This window comes from Diachasmimorpha longicaudata, unplaced genomic scaffold (assembly GCF_034640455.1).
Source record: "Diachasmimorpha longicaudata isolate KC_UGA_2023 unplaced genomic scaffold, iyDiaLong2 ctg00000154.1, whole genome shotgun sequence".
Lineage (NCBI taxonomy): Eukaryota > Metazoa > Arthropoda > Insecta > Hymenoptera > Braconidae > Diachasmimorpha > Diachasmimorpha longicaudata.
In genome coordinates, this window is record NW_026973959.1 from 20,001 (window position 1) to 22,500 (window position 2,500).

The window sequence follows — 2,500 nt, forward strand, 5'->3', positions numbered from 1 at the left end:
TTTTTTTCAATTAAAAATTCTGTGATGCTATTTTTGCATACCAACAAAAATAGCATCAACGTTTCAAGTCATCATTAAAAATTAATAATATCGGTTACTTGATAAATTATAAATTAGTTACATAGAATTTATTTTTATTTTAGGCATTCAATTATATATGAATATATATTTTTTTCAATGAAAAATTCTGTGATGCTATTTTTGCATACCAACAAAAATAGCATCAACGTTCCAAGACATTATTGAAAATTAATAATATCGGTTACTTGATAAATTATAAATTAGTTACATAGAATTTATTTTTATTTTAGGCATTCAATTATATATGAATATATATTTTTTTCAATGAAAAATTCTGTGATGCTATTTTTGCATACCAACAAAAATAGGATCAACGTTCCAAGACATCATTGAAAATTAATAATATCGGTTACTTGATAAATTATAAATTAGTTACATAGAATTTATTTTTATTTTAGGCATTCAATTATATATGAATATATATTTTTTTCAATGAAAAATTCTGTGATGCTATTTTTGCATACCAACAAAAATAGCATCAACGTTTCAAGTCATCATTAAAAATTAATAATATCGGTTACTTGATAAATTATAAATTAGTTACATAGAATTTATTTTTATTTTAGGCATTCAATTATATATGAATATATATTTTTTTCAATGAAAAATTCTGTGATGCTATTTTTGCATACCAACAAAAATAGCATCAACGTTCCAAGACATTATTGAAAATTAATAATATCGGTTACTTGATAAATTATAAATTAGTTACATAGAATTTATTTTTATTTTAGGCATTCAATTATATATGAATATATATTTTTTTCAATGAAAAATTCTGTGATGCTATTTTTGCATACCAACAAAAATAGGATCAACGTTCCAAGACATCATTGAAAATTAATAATATCGGTTACTTGATAAAATATAAATTAGTTGCATAGAATTTATTTTTATTTTAGGCATTCAATTATATATGAATATATATTTTTTTCAATGAAAAATTCTGTGATGCTATTTTTGCATACCAACAAAAATAGGATCAACGTTCCAAGACACCACTGAAAATTAATAATATCGGTTACTTGATAAAATATAAATTAGTTGTATAGAATTTAGTTTAATTTTATGCATTCAATTATATCTGAATATATATTTTTTTCAATTAAAAATTCTGTGATGCTATTTTTGCATACCAACAAAAATAGCATCAACGTTCCAAGACATCATTGAAAATTAATAATATCGGTTACTTGATAAACTATAAAATAGTTGTATAGAATTTAGTTTAATTTTATGCATTCAATTATATATGAATATAATTTTTTTCAATTAAAAATTCTGTGATGCTATTTTTGCATACCAACAAAAATAGCATCAACGTTCCAAGACATCATTGAAAATTAATAATATCGGTTACTTGATAAACTATAAAATAGTTGTATAGAATTTAGTTTAATTTTATGGATTCAATTATATATGAATATATATTTTTTTTAATTAAAAATTCTGTGATGCTATTTTTGCATACCAACAAAAATAGGATCAACGTTTCAAGTCATCAATAAAAATTAATAATATCGGTTACTTGGTAAATTATAAATTAGTTATATAGAATTTAGTTTAATTTTATGCATTCAATTATATATGAATATAATTTTTTTCAATTAAAAATTCTGTGATGCTATTTTTGCATACCAACAAAAATAGCATCAACGTTCCAAGACATCATTGAAAATTAATAATATCGGTTACTTGATAAACTATAAAATAGTTGTATAGAATTTAGTTTAATTTTATGCATTCAATTATATATGAATATATATTTTTTTTAATTAAAAATTCTGTGATGCTATTTTTGCATACCAACAAAAATAGCATCAACGTTCCAAGACATCATTGAAAATTAATAATATCGGTTACTTGATAAACTATAAAATAGTTGTATAGAATTTAGTTTAATTTTATGCATTCAATTATATATGAATATAATTTTTTTCAATTAAAAATTCTGTGATGCTATTTTTGCATACCAACAAAAATAGCATCAACGTTCCAAGACATCATTGAAAATTAATAATATCGGTTACTTGATAAACTATAAAATAGTTGTATAGAATTTAGTTTAATTTTATGCATTCAATTATATATGAAGATATATTTTTTTTAATTAAAAATTCTGTGATGCTATTTTTGCATACCAACAAAAATAGCATCAACGTTCCAAGACATCATTGAAAATTAATAATATCGGTTACTTGATAAACTATAAAATAGTTGTATAGAATTTAGTTTAATTTTATGCATTCAATTATATATGAATATATATTTTTTTTAATTAAAAATTCTGTGATGCTATTTTTGCATACCAACAAAAATAAGATCAACGTTTCAAGTCATCAATAAAAATTAATAATATCGGTTACTTGGTAAATTACAAATTAGTTATATAGAATTTAGTTTAATTTTATGCATTCAA